This window comes from Procambarus clarkii, chromosome 34 (genome assembly GCF_040958095.1).
Source record: "Procambarus clarkii isolate CNS0578487 chromosome 34, FALCON_Pclarkii_2.0, whole genome shotgun sequence".
Lineage (NCBI taxonomy): Eukaryota > Metazoa > Arthropoda > Malacostraca > Decapoda > Cambaridae > Procambarus > Procambarus clarkii.
In genome coordinates this window covers 38,820,318-38,842,151 of record NC_091183.1, presented here as the reverse complement: position 1 = coordinate 38,842,151, position 21,834 = coordinate 38,820,318, and the positions used below count along the sequence as shown (strand labels likewise).

Here is a 21,834-nt window from a genome sequence, read left to right as displayed (position 1 = left end):
CTATCCGCATACTTTGCGTCATTATATAATGGAATGTGAAAAAATCGTGGGATTCAGAGACAACACCATCAATGGAGTCCAAGAAATGTGTACGTACTTCATTCATGATGATGTACTGCCAGGAATCTTTGCGAAGTATCCAAAACTTGCTTACTGTAGGTAAAGCATGCACATGACTATAAATCTGTCGCCCAGTTGGGTGGGTAAGTAACTAGTAAGACTAGTAACTAATCTCGTCACACAGTTACTGGTAAGACTAGTAACTGTGTGACGAGATCTGTACATCTTTCACCGATCAGGGCGCCTTAGGCTGTACATACTGTACATACTGAACAGTTTCAAGCGTGGAAACGCTGCGAGGTGGCTCTCGACCCAAGGTTATTATTGATATACACAACCTCGTAAACTTTAATAAATGCAAACAAGGCCTCCACGATGTACAGGTTTCGTAGGTGGACTACTTAAGTGCTTGATAAATCGTGGCCCTGGTCATCACGTCCCACACGTGACAGAATAAGCCAAGTACTCGACTGCTGGTTAGATTTTGTAACTGGGATCAAATGGAGAGATAATGTAGAGTTGAGAGCAAGGCGCATGTGAGATGGGGAAGTAAGTGCAAGTTGACTCACGGTGTTGGGGACGAACACGACTCACTGCTCACTATACTCATACTCACCAACTTATGTATAATAATAATAATAAATTTAATCCAATAAAGACTTAAGATGTAAGATTACACGGCCAGTCTTGTGGTTGGGGAAAGATAAATGGAGGAAAAGCAGTGGAAGCGAGGAAGAGAATTGGGAAAGAGAAGGCATGAGAAATGAGAGGAGATTGAGAGAGTAGAAGAAGAGAAAGATAAGCAGTGGGGAGAAAAGAGGAGGGACAGAAGGAGGAAGAACAGGTTTATGAAGTGGAGCAGGAAGAAGAGTGGGCGGGAGAGGAGAGGAGGAGAAATAGGCGGGTGGAGGGGGGGGGGTAAGGAGCAAGAATCGACCAGTCGTAACAAATTTCAGCGGGGAGTATTGCTGTCAACAGTCGAGCAACATGTGTGTGCGTGCCCTTGCCTCCCGTTATTACCGCAGCGGGCGCCTGTGGCCGCCCATCTTGGCTAGCCTACACCACACCCACATTACCATCAACATTACATGTTTATACAGTGCGTGTGCAGTGTGTAATGTGTACTGAGGAGTGTAAGGTGTACAGGGGTGTAAGGTGTACAAGGAGGGGTATGAATTAATCGACTTTTAACCTTGTATGTTGCGTAACCTGTACATCTTTCCTTTGTCATAGCCGCATTATTTACATTTATTAACGTTTATGATCTCTGAAGTACTACAAGTTTTTTTATATCAATAATAACCTTGGATTATAAGTTTCGAAGCTCATAAGATGTTTAATGAAAGTAAACAAAGCCTCCATGAACGTTGAAAGATGTACAGGTTTCGTAAATGCTTGATGAACGCTGGTCCAGCTTATTTGTCTAGCTCGAGTATGATTATCATGCTCTGGAGTGTGTCGAATACCTTCTGGTATTCAAGGAAGATGCGGGCTGCTCAAGCCTATAGCTGGTCTGGTATTTCCGCCATATCTTGCAGACTTTATAATATGTTTCTCAGGCAGGCTTTCCCATCCTCCCAGCAAACACATCACAATACGTTATTTCTCATTATTATAATGATGTAACAATGAATTAAGTTGCGTTTGCCGGGTTGTAATAACTGTTGAAGATTGTATTCTATTCAACAGTTGTGAAGTGTTCAAAGAGCCGCCTTCACATCAACCTGTAAGTTACATGTACTGTAGTCTATTTCAAGAGTTCTGCTGCCCCATGCACAGGCCGGGGGCCAGGTTTGTTTGATGATTAACTGATCTCTAAGGTTGTCGCCAGCAGCGGCCCGCAGACCCACATATCCATTACAATCCGCTGATCCTACACTTCCTGCAGGTCACTAGTAGTTGCTTGTTAGAGATTCTCATTCGTAGGTCAGTGCCTCTTATCCTACTTTCTATCATATATGCACCTCACTAGTCTTCCAAGCTTTCGGTACTGTACGTGAGAGAGTGCGAGTGGGAGTGCGTGAGTGCACGAGTGATTGTGAGTGTGTTGGGAACTAATTGACGATGTAGATTAAGCCGCCCAAGAGGTGGCATGGGCATGAATAGCCCGTAATGGGAACTATTACAAGCGCCTGTATGAGACTTGAGGGGACTAGCACAGCCAAGTGAGGATGTTGTGATATAACTACTCGGAACAAGTTCCAAGTAGCACGGGCTATGGTGAGCCCGTAACTTACCTGGCACAGGAGCGGGGTAAGTAGCACGGGCTATGGTGAGCCCATAGTGGACTTACCTGGCACAGGAGCGGTGCTGAATCTCTGTACCACCCCAGGTGAGGAGGGTGGGAGCGTGTACATGGGGACTGGACCAGGTGAGGAGGGTGTGAGCGTGTGTACATGGGGGCTGGACCAGGTGAGGAGGGTGGGAGCGTGTACATGGGGGCTGGACCAGGTGAGGGTGGGAGCGTGTGTACATGGGGGCTGGACCAGGTGAGGAGGGTGGGAGCGTGTGTACACGGAGGCTGGACCAGGTGAGGAGGGTGGGAGCGTGTACATGGGGGCTGAACCAGGTGAGGAGGGTGGGAGCATGTACATGGGGGCTGGACCAGGTGAGGAGGGTGGGAGCGTGTGTACATGGGGGCTGACCAGGTGAGGAGGGTGGGAGCGTGTGTACATGGGGGCTGGACCAGGTGAGGAGGGTGGGAGCGTGTACACGGAGGCTGGACCAGGTGAGGAGGGTGGGAGCGTGTGTACATGGGGGCTGGACCAGGTGAGGAGGGTGGGAGCGTGTGTACATGGGGGCTGGACCAGGTGAGGAGGGTGGGAGCACATGTGGGTGACGAGAAAGAAGAGGACGTCTGAAGGTGGCGGCAGGCAGCCCCCACCGGCGTCGACGTCGGTGGTGGAGGAGAGTGAGGCGGCGTCCATGTATTGATTACCTGGTGACCCTCCCCCAACCCCACCAGCCCCCACCCCCATCAAACCCTGCCTCACACTCACAGTCCAAACTCACAAACTTGCCTCCCAAATACCCTACGTCGCTGGTCTCGCGGCCTCTTGCTGTTGTCGCTGGTCTCGCGGTCTCTTGCTGTTATCGCTGGCCTCGCGGCCTCTTGTTGTTGTCGCTGGTCTCGCGGCCTCTTGCTGTTGTCGCTGGCCTCGCGGCCTCTTGTTGTTGTCGCTGGTCTCGCGGCCTCTTGCTGTTGTCGCTGGTCTCGCGGCCTCTTGCTTCCTTATCCTGACCCCTTCCAAGTGCTATAGTCATAATGTCTTGACACTTTCCCCTGATAATTCCCTCCCTCTCTACACTATTTTACCACTGACCGATTTCGAGAGTTCCTTTTCTCTCACGGCCACAGGTCAGTTATCAGGAGAGAGCGTCAGTGTGACTTAAAGACTTAAGTGTTTGGGCATGGTACGTAGTACATTAAATAACAACTATCTAAAATATAATTGAAGCTAAATTTATTGGTAGGCCTAGTGGCGTACACTATTTACAGTACTAGACATGAATCGAGGTGACACATGTCAGTCACTTTTCTATCAGAATAATAGATCCCAAGAAGTAGGTTCGTAATGTTAAGAGCCGATGCTCATTTGTGTATAAGGTAGATAATATTTAGAGTCATGGCATCTATACCTAGTGACGTCATTGTTTGTTGTGGTTGGCGCCAAATTTCACGATGATGTATATAATCTTTTGGATAATCTCCTGGGAACCCTCGCGATGTATTGTGCTTAGTACGATAGCGATATTTGTTAAAGTACATACATACATACAAACATACATAATATACATCACACTGCCCCAAGGTCCGCTTCCGTGACGTGTTCGCCGACGAAATGAGTATTAATAATCCACCTGGACTCCCCGGTTGCTTAAATCAGTTATAAGACACACAAGTCCTCAATCATAAGTCCCTTTATCTTGAACATTAAACACTTGTAGTATCAGGTTCACCCCACAGCGCAACCCATACTAAATGATTCACCCCAAGTGACCAACACTTTCCCTAAGCGACTATAACAATAACCCCACCTCAAGCGACTAACAATTCCCTTCCACTCCCCCCCCCCCCCCAACGCCCCAATAGGTTGACACTTCTCCCACCTCAAGTGTCACTTAAAACTCTCACTCGACAATTTATCTCCCACTTGACATCTTCAGCTGGCACTTCAGCAACAGCTGAAGACGCTTCCAAGATTTGGGTAAGGACGGGTGAGGTTGTCACGGGAGTAGAGCAAGTCTTTCATGAGATATTACACCCGCCTCGTTCATCTTGATCATTAAATAACCGTTCACAGGCTGGTGTAAGGAGGCTCAGGCTGGTGTGAGAAGGCTCAGGCTGGTGTGAGGAGGCTCAGGCTGGTGTAAGGAGGTACAGACTGGTGTGAGGAGGGACAGACTGGTGTGAGGAGGCACAGGCTGGTGTGAGGAGGCTCAGGCTGGTGTAAGGAGGCTCAGGCTGGTGTGAAGAGGCTCAGGCTGGTGTGAAGAGGCTCAGGCTGGTGTAAGGAGGCTCAGGCTGGTGTAAGGAGGCTCAGGCTGGTGTAAGAAGGCTCAGGCTGGTGTGAAGAGGCTCAGGCTGGTGTAAGGAGGCACAGGCTGGTGTAAGGAGGCTCAGGCTGGTATAAGGAGGCTCAGGCTGGTGTGAAGAGGCTCAGGCTAGTGTGAAGCGGCTCAGGCTAGTGCGAGGAGGCACAGTTTAAACTTATGCTAGGCTTTATAAGCTCACCTAACCTAGTCAAGTTGATGTGTGGGTTTTGAGAACCTTTGTTAATATTACGCCTAAATTTCGCAGAAACGTGGTTATGTCACTGCTTACAACGTCTGATATGGAGTGAGAACAAGTATATTTATATGTTTAAGATATATCACCAATCAAGCTGCAAGCTAAACGCTTTTAAATTGTATTACACAAGTAAGTTTGATTTACACTGTTGCATACCTGTTCCATCCGACCTATAAGACGCTTCCAATTTTTGTAAAATAATAATAAAATTTTGTAATAATAAAATAAATTTATACTGTAATAAGACGCTTCCAATCAATAATAAATAATGTTTATATAATACATTTTTTGTAATAATAAAATAAATAATTGTAATCATTTACAATTGTAAATGACAAACATTTATGAATAACGCACTTGAATTTGAATACGAATAAAGCAACCCGTTCTCGCAAATTTAATAAGTCAATATTGACTTATTAAATATGTGCATAGGTGACATACTTAACATAATAGATACCCTTAAAAAGATTCATAGAAAACACCGACCTTACCTAACCTTGTTAGTATCTTAAGATAAGCATCTTATTGCTTCGTAATTACAATTATTACCTAACCTATAATAGGTATAGGTTAAGTAATAATTGTAATTACGAAGCAATAAGATGCTTATCTTAAGATACTAACAAGGTTAGGTAAGGTCGGTGTTTTCTATGAATCTTTTTAGGGGTATCTATTATGTTTAGTATATCACCTATGCACGTAGTTAATAAGTCAATATTGACTTTACGAATTTGCGAGAACGGGTTGAATAAAGAGGCTTGGGTGAGAGGGTGTGTGGATGGGTAGGGAGGGGGGGGGAGTGGATCTGCACAGTCAACTTTAGCGCGCACCTCTATCGATTTCTCACTGATGCCTCCACTAACCTACCCACACAACACCTGATGACCCCACCTAACTCTTAATGATCAACAAGCCTTCACGGCAAGCTATAATAACCCACAGATTAGTAACCGATATCCTAATGAAGGCTTCCCCCTACACACAAGCTGCGAGCAGGGGCCGGCGTGGGCTATGAGACGCAGCTTTAACAACACGGCTCAATAAATTAAAGACCAAAAGGACGTCCTGCTTCAGAAAGAAGAGAAATGGGAGTCAAGACCGTCGTGTTCTCTTATTGTTGAGGCGGGGTAAGGAGAGGCAGCAACATAGGACGTTGTTGTTGTTTTAGATTCAGCTGCTCGAAACGTATGTTCAGAGTAGCACGGGCTATGGTGAGCCAGTAGTGAACTTACCTGGCACAGGAGCGGGGCTGTAACTTGTGGACATAGGACGGTGAAGGTGTATTATGGAACACCATCACCGGTGTTGTGTTGGGTGCGGTGGGGGGGGGGGGGGTGAGGTGTAGTATGGAGTTTGGGGGGGGGGGAGGGGTAACTTATACAAACGTGCTCCAGGGAACCCAATGAGTCTACCAAAGCAAGAACAACCAATCAAATGTTATAGTTGTTATGCTCAGTCAGACCAAAATTCCGCGTATGCAACTGTTTACCGAAAGTGAAATAAAAACATTTCGATTCACCTCTACTGAAGATGCTGTGCCAAGTCGCTTCCAACTTACATCTATTAAAAGTTATATGTTGATCAGTCTGGTAACGTTCTTGAATAAATGATGTTATAAAATATTCTGGACGTAGTTATCGATTAGCGATCTTGCGGCGTCTTTCTGGGAACAACCAACTACCACAGCATGAAATAAAATAGTTGAACAACCCGTCCTCTCGAATAGTACATGGTATTTTGAGGTATAACTCCCCTAAGACCAAAAACTGATGTACTTAACATAACAACGGCTCTCAAAATTGATGTGAAGCCCCGTTTTCTATTAGTGGGCTCTCGGTTAGGTTTGGTTCGGGTAATTTAATACATCAGTTTAGTGACGTTGTGAACGCTCATGAATAATACGGTTATATTCAGTCGGATTATAGGCTGGATTCAGTCAAAATTCTCACCTGGAAGAGGGCTGGAAAATCGTAATACGTGTCCAAAAGCTCCCCAACCAGCGTCAGTGTTAACAACCATCCATACAGGTTGTTGACCAAACCACACACTAGAAAGTGAAGAGAAAACGACGTTTCGGTCCATCCTGGACAATTCTCAAGTCGACTCGACTCGAGAATGGTCCAGGACGGACCGAAACGTCGTCGTCCCTTCACTTTCTAGTGTGTGGTTTGGTCAACATATTTCAGCCACGTTATTGTGACTAGCCGTCTGCATCCGTACAGGTTGCTGGCGTCAGGGAGACTGCAGGAGGAGGTCATCAACACCCACAGACATACCCGGCTTTACACGTGGCCGCCGCCAGGTGCGTGAAACCAAGTTTGATAATGTGATGACCTTAACCGACCTGGCGGTGAGGAAGCCAGACTCCAGACAACCACATCGGCCATCTGCACGCAATAATGCAGTCTGCATCAATACTTACCTAATTGGCTTGTAACCATGGAGACCAAGCGACCCACCCGCTTTCCACCCGCTCGCTGCCTACCACACGCGCCAACCACATCACGCCAACCGTGCTCAACGACGCTCAAACACAAAAAGCCATCATCACAGAGCGCCAAGTATCATCATAATTCTTTATAAAATAGCAAGAAGTCAGAACAGATCTTCATAAGGTCAATATACGCCGCAGGGTCATCACAATTGTCGCAAGTTACAACATCAAAAGCCACCATCTCGCAACCTAGGTAATCTAACCTACGCGGATTGTTTCCAGCGTAGGTTAGATGCTTGAATGAGTTTATGTCTACCCAAGCTGCTTTGTATAGACTAATAAGCCTACTGCTGTTTCCATTATTTTGAAGTTATGTACTATTATCAATAGCATAATATGCAGTATACTCAATATTTCTATTAAGATTATTACATCATGGATCTTAAAAGCCTAATATTGTTAATTATTTTTTGTATTCTTATTATTGTGTCTTAATATTGCTTGTGATATCCCCAGGGTTGGTGAGTGCACATGTGAAGGATGACACCATAAATTAGTGTACGAGAAGACTGACTGGAGTATGTCAACTCTGATGTACAGTATAAACTTGATCTTCTAGAAGACTGTGATAAGATATACACAGATTAGCTGAATTTTGTTTTCCTATAAAAAAAACGGGACCGCTGTTATATGTAAGAGACAAGAGTACTAACCCACTTGTGCTTTCAAGGGTTGAGCTTTAGCTTTTTGGTCCCGCCTCTCGGCCTTGAATCAACTAGTGTACTGTATAGATTCACAAGCCTATGGTGCTCATACATTTAAAACTAAGTACAGTATAGTGTGTGGCTCCACCACATCACTTCATAATGCACTCTTAACTATTCTGACACTGAAAAAGTCCTTTCTAACGTCCCTGTGGCTCATTTAGGTACAGTGTCTCCGTGTGTCCCATGTTCGTATACCACCCATTCAAACTGGCCTGGTACGCTAAGAACAAGACATGCTGTGCTCATAGCCTGGTTACCTTTAGTTGCTCCCCGTCGAGGTGAATATGTGGTGCAGCTCTTTCCTTGCATGTTCCATATGTGTGTGGGGGGGGGGGGTGTTTTGAGTGAGTGGATGGGTTAAATGGGCAAGTAAGTTGTGTACGTGTCTAGGTGGGATGAGTTGATGGGTGTATGCAATAAGTAGAATTAGTGGGTGGACTGAGTTTTGACCAGGTGGGTGGGTTAATGAATTAGTTGAGGCAGGTAGGGAAGCCTCCATCCAAGCCAGCCGGCTTCCCTTGACGAGTCCACTGCTGGACGGCCGCCACCACCTGCCAGAAATAAAACCCAGCACCCAATATAACGTTACCGGGCGCCAAGCCATGCTCCACCACTCGTAAACTTACCATATATGCAGAAGGTCCTGTGTTGCCTCACAGGACCCGGCAATATAGTATGTCTGCCGGGGTCGAGGGCATGTTTATATTGTTCATGAAGTAGATGCAAAGACTTTATCTACCCATGGTTCAACGTGGGAGATACGTAAAAAATAGATTGGGTATGAGCACAGGCATTAACTGGTTAAATAAGGATAAACTATTTAACGCGGGTGGTACGCGAACATGGGGACATGGTGCATGGAGACCGAGTACCCAAATGAGCCACAGAGACGTTAGAAAGGACGTTTTCAGTGTCAGAGTAGTTAAGAGATGGAATGCATTAGGCAGTGATGTGGTGGAGGCTGACTCCATACACAGTTTCAAATGTAGATATGATAGAGCCCAGTAGGTTCAGGAATCTGTACACCAGTTGATTCACAGTTGAGAGGCGGGACCAAAGAGTCAGAGCTCAATCCCCGCAAGCACAACTAGGCGAGTACAACTAGGTGAGTACACAGTAAGATAGGGGTTGGTTAAAAGGAAAAGTAAATTGTCATGCACTGATTTAAATTCGAACACTAAAGCTAATTTGGGTACCGATACATTACATCGTTGATTGACGATTGAGAGGCGGAATCAAAGAGCTGAATCTCAACTTCGGCAAGCACAAATAGGCGAGTACATACACATATACTGATTGCTTTAACTATCCAAGAGATGGGAGAGGGATGGCTAGGGAGGTATTGCTCTACGCAGTAAACACAACAAGGTGAACTCACTCACACACACACACAGTTTCTTCCGCAACAGCAACAAGCCAGACACATTCCAAAATAGCCACACTGCGGAAGAGTGTTGGCCTGAAAGCGTTACATAAGAGCGGCGTGGAGACATGACCTTCCAGTCTGAGGACGGACGCGTGTGGGGTGTGTGATGATGACAGCGTCCAGGACCCAAGTAAATCAAATCAAATGTTTATTCAGGTAACGCTTTCAACCTCCCTACTTCAACGTCTCGGGTCGCGTATGCATGTTGACCAGACCACACACTAGAAGTTGAAGGGACGACGACGTTTCGGTCCGTCCTGGACCATTCTCAAGTCGATTGTGAATGGTCACACATTCTCACAATCGACTTGAGAATGGTCCAGGACGGACCGAAACGTCGTCGTCCCTTCAACTTCTAGTGTGTGGTCTGGTCAACATACTTCAGCCACGTTATTGTGACTCATCGCTCGCGTATGCATGTTTCTCTTATAGATACAGATAGATATGTGCGAGTATATATATATCTAAGACCTCTATGTCCCGACCAGGGTTAGATCCTGCGTTACTAGGGCTTACCAACTATACAGTACTAATACCAGCACTAGTGATTGTAATAAGGATTTGTTAGTTCATGGAGCTCATTGTGAACTAACACATCCCCGGCAACATCCCAGCAACACTCGGCCCCACACACCAAGGATGTGGCCTATAACTGACTTGTTTCTGCCTGGTCCGGAAATCGAACCCGGGCCACAGAATTACGAGTCCTATGTGCTGTCCGCTCAGCTACCAGACCCCTGTATGGTGTGTGTGTGTGTGTGTGAAAAGCTTGAAGGGTCCCCAAGCTACGTTTTAATTAACAGTTCACTCACTAACCTCTCGTTCCACCTTGGCTGCCTAGATTCCACCCCTTGAAGTGTCATTGGGTGAACTCTTGTTATATATATATATATATATATATATATATATATATATATATATATATATATATATATATATATATATATATATATATATATATATATATATATATATATATATATTATATATTATATATTATATATTATATATATATATATTATATATATATATTATATATTATATATATAAATTATATATATATATATATATATATATATATATATATATATATATATATATATATAATGTGTCTCATTGAATATGACCGCATATTCTGTATTTACTATCTTCTGATTTAGGGCTTCTATCCCTCTAACTATTTTCACTCTGGCACATGCAACCCACGTTGGAGGACGCTATTTTATGTTGAGTGCAGTGATGGCATGCGATAGGGGCATGTCCGCGTGTCAACACACATGGCCTTCTCCACACTCACTTGGCACCTGGTGTGGTCTACACTGCTCAGGTGAAACAGTCGGTATTGGTGACATGGGTGCCAACTAAGCGCTTTGGATTGTTAGGAGCGAGTTTTGTCTTTGATCTTCCTCCATGTTAATTCCTTCCTCGCCCCCATATCCCTCTCACTGCATAATTGCGTTTCTACACCACACAAGTTGCAATACCCAAGGAATGCATTATAGGCCTACGTCAAATTATCACATCTACTGAGTTCGTATGTCAATTGTATTCGACTAATTCAACATAACCAAAATACAAGCCAGACTTTGTGTACATCAATATAATATTTTCTAATGTATAACTTTACATGCTACAGTGTGCCCTAGTCTAGGACACTCTGACTAGGATAGTCTCTGCAGCTTGAGATAAAGTAGTGTGACTTGGAACTTACAAAATGTAAGTTCCACTTTAAAACGCACATGCGCATGAAAATTACAGGTTATTGTTAATTGCTCAAAAGTAAACAAACCCGTGTGTAAATTCGTGGCGTTCAATCGCTGGCGTCATCACTAGAGCGAGCCAAAACAACTCCACAACGTGAACCAAAACAAACCAATCGAGAAATGCCTGACGGAAATGTTTCTTTGCCAAGACCTTGACTCCTCCGCTGAGTCTGGTTTATTTTTAAGCCATAACACCCTGCCAGTTAAACCCTCCATGGGGGCGACCCTCAGGGCTCCACAAGGCAGCCCGTCCTCTCGAGTTGCCACAATGGACATAGTGTTCTAAAACACCCGAATCTAACTTTACCTAACTTAGCGACCCGGGCATAAAAAACGTGAATGTTTGTGAGCCGCTATAATTTACAGTATATTATACTTTGTCCGTTGGGAATTTTGACATCAAAATGCAATGTATTATTCGAGATGACAGGTTGCAAAAGGACCTGTTGCATTTCACACCAAGTTATCATGCAAGTCTTTTAAGTTTAATTACCTGAGTTAACCTGAGAGCCACTAACACTAGTGGCCTCGACGAGGTCAGGAAGCCGGCGGCGTGTCGAAGATCCCCTCATTTGTCTCGATGTTTTTTTTCCATCTGTACTTCAAAGGTTAACAGAGTTTTGGCATTTACGACTTCGACTTCGAATTAGTTACATATCGGTTCAGATAATGCACCCAAATGATCTTTAACTAAGCAATTTATATTTATGGTGAACTGGTTACATATGATATACATTTGTCTATGAAGCAAGCACACATCTTCACCCAGAAGGCCGCTGGGCGGAAGGGTTAGTAAAAATCCATTTTCTACCTACACATTTTTTTAACATTTGTTATGAATTATGTATAAACTTTTGATTTTTTTTATGTTCTATCACAAAGTGTTTATTGTGTGCGAATAGTCTTGCTGATAGTTTACCTTTGGTCAGGTCTTCGTTAGCAGATGGTGCAAACTGCCACCAGAGATACTTATAACCAAGCCTCAAATTATCAACAATAACATTCAGAAGTTTGATGACAGTATTAGATGATCCTTAGATGTGGCTTTTCTTGCATAGTTTTTACCTGTTGATGATTTTGAGAGTTCTACACCCACAGCACGGCCTGTGGCCAACTTTACCTGGTCAGTGCCTGATTTGTGAGGCTGTCTGTCATTTGCCCGAAGGCTCGCTCACATAGCCATCTCAGCCAAGCTGATCCGCTAACCCCAGCAGAAAATTGACAAGTTCTCTCTTAATAGCTCCCACTGTTGTTCCAGCTACATATCTTAATATTCATAGACAAAAAAGGGGAATGAAAAGTCATGGGCCTCTGATATTTACATTGTATTCTCTAGTATGACGATAGAAGTGCTTTGATGGCCTCCCACGCTGAAGGAGACATACCCTGACCGCCTTTCTCTGTCCAGGGTTGGTTGTGAGAAGCACAGACAGAGGCCTGAGCTTCTCGGCAATCTCAGACAGCCTGGGGTCAATACGAAAGCTGCTTGCATGGTTCTAAACATCGCTCCAGCACTCTGCTTGCATCAACTTGTGTCCGGAAAGAGTCCACGTAAATAATATATTTATATTTTTTTTACCAGATTTAATACGTTATGAAAGAGGTAAAAATTAAATACAAAATACTCTCTACTCACTCACCATTATAGAGTAGCCTGTAGTGATTTTCAGAAAATGAATTCTTTTACAGAATTTTTTTTTCAGAAAATTCTGTAAATTTAATGCACGCACATTTACCCCCCATCCATCTAATATTGCATGTGGTATTTATGTAGCCGGTTTACAGTTGTTCCCCTCTCGAAGCTCGTTCATACGAGACAATCACTTTCCAGTTTCTTAAAAATGTGTTAGAAGGGTATTGTTACTCTTAGCTCCTAAAGCAACAATAAATTAGGCTAAGTGTAAATAAAAAAAAAACACTCGAGGACCGTAATCACCCACTTCTCCAGTCCACGAAATAGTACACAAGAGGAGATGGGAGAGAGAGGAAGAGTCAACATGATAACGGACAACGGTGCATGAATGGGGGGAGGGGAAGCAGAATGGTGGGGGGAGGAAGCATGAGAGTGGGGAGGGGTGCATGAGGATAGGGGTCGATGCATGACGATGGGGGAGAGCCCCTGAGACAATAAGTACACTGACCAATTCCAGCTTGGCTAATAAGTCGAGAATGACAATCCTAAGCTACGTACATCTCTCTCTCCCAACCCGACTTTCTCTTCACCCCCCCCCCCCCCACACACACTTGTCTTTACCCTTCTTTTTTATACTCTCTCTTTCTATATATATATATATATATATATATATATATATATATATATATATGTACTATACTAGGCCTAAGATAGTGCGTAATAGATCTAGGATTGCCAGGAGAGGTTAGGTTAGGTCTTATATTTATCTTGCTGATAAAATAAGTTTCTAGTTTGTCCAGATTCAGTAATATAAAAGTTTACTTTTCTAGTTGTCCATCACTACATATCTGTATTTTCGACTAAACAGTTACTATAAGTATTTTAATTTTAGGAGGATGGTTTGATATATATACATATAATTCCTCTATTGTCCGTATCATCTTGTCTCCTTTATCTACCCTTTCATTATACATCTTATATAACTCATTCAGTTATCTTATCTCTCCTTCAATCCACTTTATGTTCCATCCACATGTCATATCTCAAGAGAAGACTCCACAATCATCACGCACCCACCTATTTATCAACCTATTCCACCTTCGTGTGTGTGTGTGTGTGTGTGTGTGTGTGTGTGTGTGTGTGTGTGTGTGTGTGTGTGTGTGTGTGTGTGTGTGTGTGTGTGTGTGTGTGTGTGTGTGTGTGTGTGTGTGTGTGTGTGTGTGTGTGTGTGTGTATATGTGTGTGTGTACGTGCGCGCGCGCGCGGCGGTCCTATCGTGCGTTCATAACACCACTAAACTGATGTACTAAACTGCCCGAACCTAACCTAACCTAACCAAGGATCCACGAATAGAAAACGCCCCATCACGTCAATTTAGCGAGCCGCTATGATTTTCAGTGGATGAGTTTTTGGCCTTAGATGGATTTATACGCCAAAATGCGATGAAGGGGGTTGGCATGTGTGCATGTGAGAGACCGTGCCTGATATTCTCTATGCGTGCCTCTCCTTGCCGTCCTACCACCCAGAGCTGCCACAGCTTTGGCTCGTGTCCAAAATGGATCTCTATTCCTCGCGGGATGACTACCATGAACCAAAAAAACAATCGGGACTTAATTTCAAAACGTGGATGTGTGTGGTAATGAAATTTCCCCGAGTTTACCTGAGAGCCACTAACACTATAGTGGCCTCGACGGGGACAGGAAGCTGGCGACTTGTCGTAGGTCACCCCATTTGCTTGGATGAGCTTTTCCAGCCTGAAATTGGTGGTTGTGTGAATGTTATTAAGTAAAATCGGTGGCTGTATGCCTGGTGATATTTGTGGCTGTTATTGAAAATTGTGATAGTGATAGCTTGCGAGGGGATACCAATTCATTCCTGGTCACTCTTGTAGCCCTGCCATACCCATGGACACCCAGTAGCCAAGCCTTCTCTGAACAAACAGTAGGCCTGCCGTCCCAGAATAAACAGTAGCCCTACCCTTTCTGAATAAACAGTAGCCATGCCGTCCCAGAATAAACAGTAGCCCTGTCCTCTCTGAACAAACAGTAGCCCTGCCGTCCCAGAATAAACAGTAGCCGTGTCCTCTCTGAACAAACAGTAGCTCTACCGTCCCAGAATAAACAGTAGCCCTGCCGTCCCAGAATAAACAGTAGCCCTGTCCTCTCTGAACAAACAGTAGCCCTGCCGTCCCAGAATAAACAGTAGCCCTGTCTTCTCTGAACAAACAGTAGCCCTGTCCTCTCTGAACAAACAGTAGCCCTGCCGTCCCAGAATAAAAGTAGCCCTACCCTCTTTGAACAAACAGTAGCCCTGCCGTCCCAGAATAAACAGTAGCCGTGTCCTCTCTGAACAAACAGTAGCCTTGCCGTCCCAGAATAAACAGTAGCCCTGTCCTCTCTGAACAAACAACAGTAGCCTTCCTTCACCATAGACACCCAGTAGTCCTGCACTCCCCACGGACACCCCAGTAAACATGCTCTATCCAAGGACACCCCCAGTACCCCTGTCCACCTGCAGGAGCCAAACACACACACACACACCCCACCGAGCTGCCCCTCTTAAAAAAAACACTCTCCTGGCGACTCCAGGTGACATATCTCCTGGCTTACCTGAAGCAGTGGACGGCGCCCACTCAGCAACAACAGCCGATGCACCGGTGCTCACTTTTAACAATAACCTGTGGAGTAACAACGAAAAAAAAACCGTGGGAAAACCAGTCCTAGAGAGATGAGAATAAAGGCGTAGCGCATCACCGGCCTCACAACACACGTCTGAGGGAGACGGAGCCCCGGGACCTCAGCCACTGCTCATGCGCTTCGACGACAGCTGAGCATCGCTCACCACCCTTTCTCTCAACGCTCATGATGGGGCTCCGGGGAGCTCCCTGCGGGCTCTCAGGAGACGCTGGGGAAGCACTGATGGGCTTTCGTGGAGTACAAGGAGCTGTGATGGGGCTCTCGTGGACTCCAGGGAGCTCTCGTGGACTCCAGGGAGCTCTCGTGAACTCCAGGGAGCTCTCATGGACTCCAGGGAGCTCTCATGGACTTCAGGGAGTTCTGACGGACTCTGGGAGGATCTCTGGTGGTCTCTGAGATATCATGTACTCCCCCGGGAAGCTTTGTTGGGCTCCAGGGTGCTGTAAGGGGCTCCAATTAAGAAGCTATTTTATATGAGCCCCTTGGGATTCCGGGTTCGTGTCCCGACCAGAACAGAAATGGTTGGGCACGTTTCATTTCGTCTAATGCTTCCGTTCACCTACCCGGGAGTTTGCAACTGTTGTGGGGTTGCATCCTTGGGAAGGTCAGTATATAATTCGACGTTTGGGTGGGGAGGGAGGGGGGGTTAACCTCGAAACAAGCCTAAAGTATATTTATACACAGGCTTCCTGTCCCAACAAATCGAATTATTATTATTGATAAATTCTGGGAGTTCTCATTTGCTTCAGGGAGCTTTCATTGGATCCAGGGAGTTCCCATTGGCTCCACGGAGCTCTCATTGGCTCCGGGGAATTCTCATTACCATTTGGGAGCTCTTGTTGGCTCCAGAGAGCTCTCAATGGCTCCAAGGAGTTCTCATTGTCTCCCCGGTGATATCATTGGCTTCAGAGAGCTCTCATTGGCTTCACGGAGCTCTTATTGACTCTAAGGAGCTCTTGAATGAATAAAAAATATAAAAAACTAATCTTATTGGCTCTAAGGAGCTGTTATAGGCTATCATTGTCTCCGGAAAGCACTTATTGACTCTGAGAAGATCGCAAGGATTGCGACCGGCTCTCGTGAGCTTTAGAGAAGTCTGTTGGGCTCTAATGAGCTTCGGAGTATAGAATTAGATCCCGATAACTAAGTAACCCTAGGAGAGTTACAGACATATGGACCTCGATGAAACTGTACTTGTGGTCGATCTCGAACCCATTGTTGATGTGACGACTTATACTGAATTTTGTAACTAGCTCATCAAGACTGTAACTTGCTTAGCTAAATGAATTGTGGGGTTCAGTCCCTGAGCCCATTATGTGCCTCTGTAACCCTTTCCACTACCGCTCACAAGATGTGTATGGGGTGCATAATAAATGAACTAAACTAAAAAAAAACTAATAGGCTTCATTCCCCTGACAATGTGAAATCAACTACATGTCTACCGAGAGATGGAGCTCTATAATTATGCGCCGCGTGAAAAGTATAGAACTAGAGAAAAAAGGCTAAATCACTACCCGGATAGAGCTAGAGCACTATAATTGCTTGACTTTCTAAGAACGTGTATGTAAAGTTGGGATTTAGTACTAAGGCTATAGTTACTATAGAACCGTTTAGGTCATTCAGCGCTATGCACACTATATGTATTTTGTATCCGTATGTGTGTGTGTTATAAATATATATTGGCGTTGCCTTTTATTACTGTTTGCACCAAGGAGCACCACAAGGAGGAAGAGGTGTTGGGCTCGCTCTCCGGGGATCAGAGGTATATAAAGCACTATATATGTGGCTAATAGAGAACTATAGTATTAGAGTACTATAATTGTACAAGTACCAAAAGCTTTATAGGGTTAGAAAGCTATATCGACTTAACTATCCAGATTGGTACAGAGCACTAGAGTAAATCTGCAGCTATCCATAGGGATAGCGTTTCAGTTATAACTACCAATTTCTAAAGAAGTATAGTTAGCTCACTCTAGACGACTATCCAGATGGATATACCATAAGGCCAAAAGTCACGGTTCACGTTCGTGCTTTCAGCAGCGTGCGCTTGGTGACGTTCGTGACTTCAGCAGCGTGCACTTGGTGACGTTCGTGGCTTCAGCAGCGTGCACTTGGTGACGTTCGTGACTTCAGCAGCGTGCGCTTGGTGACGTTCGTGGCTTCAGCAGCGTGCGCTTGGTGACGTTCGTGACTTCAGCAGCGTGCGCTTGGTGACGTTCGTGACATCAGCAGCGTGCACTTGGTGACGTTCGTGACTTCAGCAGCGTGCACTTGGTGACGTTCGTGACTTCAGCAGCGTGCGCTTAGTGACGTTCGTGGCTTCAGCAGCGTGCGCTTGGTGACGTTCGTGACTTCAGCAGCGTGCGATTGGTGACGTTCGTGACTTCAGCAGCGTGCGCTTGATGACGTTCGTGACTTCAGCAGCGTGCGCTTGATGACGTTCGTGACTTCAGCAGCGTGCGCTTGATGACGTTCGTGACTTCAGCAGCGTGCGCTTGATGACGTTCGTGACTTCAGCAGCGTGCGCTTGATGACGTTCGTGACTTCAGCAGCGTGCACTTGGTGACGTTCTGATTTTGTAACATTTGGTTGCAGTTTCTTGTGATTTTGTCACTCTATGATTGTAATGTTTTGGAATGCTTAATGTCTTAGTAGATTATGGCAGTATATTAGACCTTAATTATCGGAGTAGTGCTATGGTTATACAGGTACCAAAAAGGTCACTTAGGAATGTGAAGTAGCTGTGACCCTCCCGGCCAGCCAGCCTTTAACTCGACCTATCCCACCTCCCCCGGCAAACTGTCCTTTCACTACATTGCTTTATCTATGGAACCCATTCTCTATTGGCCTCTCATGGCTTGACAGAACTGATGAATTTCTCAAAGTATATATATTCTTAAATAGGAATTAAGCTCGTGTAAACTTGGGTATTCTAACTCATGCACAGCCTGAGAACTTATATACCCAGAATACTCCAACAATTAAAATTGAATAGACCAAACAAAAGAAAACCTTACTTATTCTTTTATATATCATCATACAATTATGCAGGGAGAGCCATATATCTTCATATATTAGTCTTTCAATTAGGCCAAAAGTCATCGATGTCTATATAGACGTTACTATATAGTTAGGCTTAAGCTTGGATATAATTAGGAGGCCTACCTCTGGAAATTTCCACCACGTGTTGTTGACTTCCACTAAATTTAAACGTCACCTGAAAAACTATTCACGCGCCCAAAGTAAATGTAAACAAAAGTCCAAGGATTTATAGAGACAACTTAATACACAAACTAGGCAGACACACTAGTTAATGAAATTTCTAACTCTTGAATCCGGAATGATATATTACCCAAAATCCAAGACAGTGTCCCAAGTTTGCCTACTGTAGAGATACTACAGTACATGTATTGTGCATAAAGTCTCACTGCCTATAGTTAGTTTAGTTTAGGTCATTTATTATGCACCCCATACCCATATTGTGGGCGGTAGTGGATTAAGGGTTACAGAGGCACATATAATGGGCTCAGGGACTGAACCCCACAATTCATTTAGCTAAGCCAGTTACATTCTGTAATATTAACTACATTGATATTGTAAATAGTAGACTAGCCCTGTAACTTGATCACAATTCATTTGTTTATACTTAGAGGCATGTAACGAAGACAATTTTTAGTGCGTGAGACCATTGTGAAAGTATGTTTAAAAACTCTACCTAGATATAATTTCTGTAACTTGTTTATATCTAAACAAATGTTTATTCAGCTCCTGAGCGAGTTATGAACCATACTGCAGCTGCGAGGGTTAATTGTCATGCATGACGGATTTTCGTGTTTATTGGGCTATAATAACAAGTAACTAATACACAATGAAATCACAATAACGTAATATATCTATAGCGATCCAAATAAACTAACTCAAAGCTGTAAGTACAAGTTGTTGATGCATATCACAAACAAATTCTGTAACAAAACTTCGTAAACAACTAATTGCGAGTGTAGCTAAACGAATAAATAATTGGGACTCAGCATTGATTATGCGTCTCTGTAAAACTTTCCACCACTGCTCTCACGACCTTCACCCTGGTTCATGTGTTTGGATATTCCATAAAAAGTTACCATAAATTCCCTGTTTGACGACGATTGTTTCTAGATTTCCCGTTCAGCTGAAGTCATATACAAATGGTGTTCAGAGGCAACACTAACGCTCCTATTGCGCTTGAATGTCCTTATATATTGATACAATACCTTATTATGGCATCATCTCTCAACAGACATAGTCACTCCCTCATCATACGTCAACCATCGCTGCCCATCACGTCACCTGTGGTCACTCACTCATCATACGTCAACCATCGCTGCCCACCACGTCACCTGTGGTCACTCACTCATCATACATCAACCATCGCTGCCCACCACGTCACCTGTGGTCACTCACTCATCATACATCAACCATCGCTGCTCACCACGTCACCTGTGGTCACTCACTCATCATACATCAACCATCGCTGCCCACCACGTCACCTGTGGTCACTCACTCATCATACATCAACCATCGCTGCCCACCACGTCACCTGTGGTCACTCACTCATCATACGTCAACCATTGCTGCCCACCACGTCACCTGTGGGCACTCACTCAACATACATCAACCATCTCTGCCCACCACGTCACATGGGGTCACTCACTCATCATACGTAAACCATCGCTACCCACCACGTCGATAATTTAATGTTCCATAAATCAATAACCTTTACCCGAGGGCCACCATCCTTAGTGGCCTGGACAGAGACAGGAAGCCATTGGCTTGTCAGTGGTACATTGTTCATGAGGATTTTTTCCAGTTGATTTTCAAAGTGAAGTAATGTCCTGGCATTTATGTTTTTCTTTTTTTTTTACTGCAGTTTCCTACCTGTTATGCAACCTTCAATGACTGGTGAATTACACACAGAAATCACAATAGCGTGATGCATCAAATGAACAAATCCACAAGGGCTGTGACGAGGGTTCGAACCTACGTCCGAGAGGATCCCAGACGTTGCCTTAATAACTGAGATACAACATGGTTAAAAGAATTGGCAACCGGGAAATCATCCTAATTTACCACGGTTCCTGCAGTCTCTCCGAGACACAAACCAGGGTTTTACACAATTCCCCCAATGAATGACGTAAGGACGGAAGAGGTAGAACAGCCTATTGACATAGCTCAGGTGCATGGGGGTATTGCCTAAAACCCTGGTTTGTGTCTTGGAGAAACTGCAAGAACCGTGGTAAATTAGGATGATTTCCCGGTTGCAATTCTTTTAACCATGTTGTAGCTCAGTCGAATAAGGCAGTGTCTGGGATCCTCTCGGACGTAGGTTCGAACCCTCGTCACCGCCCTTGTGGATTTGTTCGACTGGTGAATCTTAAGTCCTAGGTTCTTTTCTTACTCTGCTGTCTGGTAGTCTTCTTGATATGATAGTTGTGTGCATTGTTATGCCATACTTGTATGGTCTTGTATTTTTCAGTATTGAAAGTATTTATCAATCTTCTAACCATTTATGCAGCTCTTGCAAGGCAACAATATAATTTTAACTTCATACTTTATCATAGATCTTAATGCCATCTGCATACTGCACAAACCTTGCAACATGAGCATAAGAATAAAGGAGACTGTAGAAGGTCTATTGGTCCACAACACATTATGGACCAATGGACCAAAATGAGAAACCTTTTGGGCACATTTCCTTTCACACGATGTCTTTGTTCACCTAGCAGTTAAATAGTTAACTGGGAGTTAGTCAACTGTTGTGGGTTGCATCCTACAGAAGGTCAGTTATTGGCCCAGGGAAGGGGAGGGGAACTTTGATAATCCTAAGTTCAAGCTTCCTGTCTTTGACAAATTGAATGATTTACACTTGAACCCTGTTTATCCTAGAATGGTTGTTAGACCCAATACATTTGTTAAATTCAAGTTAGTTTCTTAGCTCCTAAAACGTTTCTTAGATCCTAGGATACTTTGAGTTAGTTTGTCAAGTATATTTTATGTTTTCTATAATGCTTCTAAATCAGTTATTATAATAACTGCTCTTCTCACTATATTGATGAGTAGTTGATAATGATAACATTTTATTTTCAAACATATTTAATAAAATTATACACACAGATATCTATGAGACACGTGTGCCCCTTGTGACAAACTCCAACATATTAAATGGAAACTTTAATGAGGGATTCAAACACCACTGGAGACCTGCTGAATATATTATCCTTCTGATG

General features: G+C 44.2%; 1 protein-coding gene across 3 annotated transcripts in view; it reads right to left on the bottom strand.

Annotated features, from left to right (window-relative positions):
- LOC123762079 (nuclear factor of activated T-cells 5) overlaps positions 1-15,664 on the bottom strand; it is a 76,508-nt gene extending 60,844 nt beyond the window's left edge. For 2 of the 3 annotated variants that reach the window (XM_045748362.2, XM_045748360.2), the window contains exon 1: positions 15,488-15,664. The gene's annotated coding sequence lies outside the window, so the exon portion shown is untranslated. The remainder of the gene's footprint in view (positions 1-15,487) is intronic. The other variant, XM_069335886.1, reaches the window with a different exon arrangement.
- Between the last annotated feature and the right edge of the window lie 6,170 nt (positions 15,665-21,834).